The following is a 349-nucleotide window of genomic DNA, read 5'->3' on the forward strand; positions in this document are numbered from 1 at the left end:
AGCTGCTGCTGCTGCTGCAGGTGCTGCTGCAGCTGCTGCTGCAGCTGCTGCTGCAGGTGCTGCAGCAGCTGTATGTGCTGCTGCAGCTGCTGCTGCAGCTGCTGCTGCAGGTGCTGCAGCAGCTGTAGGTGCTGCTGCAGCTGCTGCTGCAGCTGCTGCAGCAGCTGTAGGTGCTGCTGCAGCAGTTGCTGCTGGTGCAACTGCTGCTGCAGTTGCTACTGCTGCTGCAGCAGCTGTTGTTGCTGCTGCTGCTACAGTTGCAGCAACACAACCCCCACATGCTACTGCTGCTGCTGCAGTTGCTGCAGTTGCTGCCACAATTCCATCATCAATCTCATCGTTGCTGCTG

This window comes from Eimeria mitis, genomic scaffold, assembly GCF_000499745.2.
Source record: "Eimeria mitis Houghton genomic scaffold, Emh_scaff710, whole genome shotgun sequence".
Lineage (NCBI taxonomy): Eukaryota > Apicomplexa > Conoidasida > Eucoccidiorida > Eimeriidae > Eimeria > Eimeria mitis.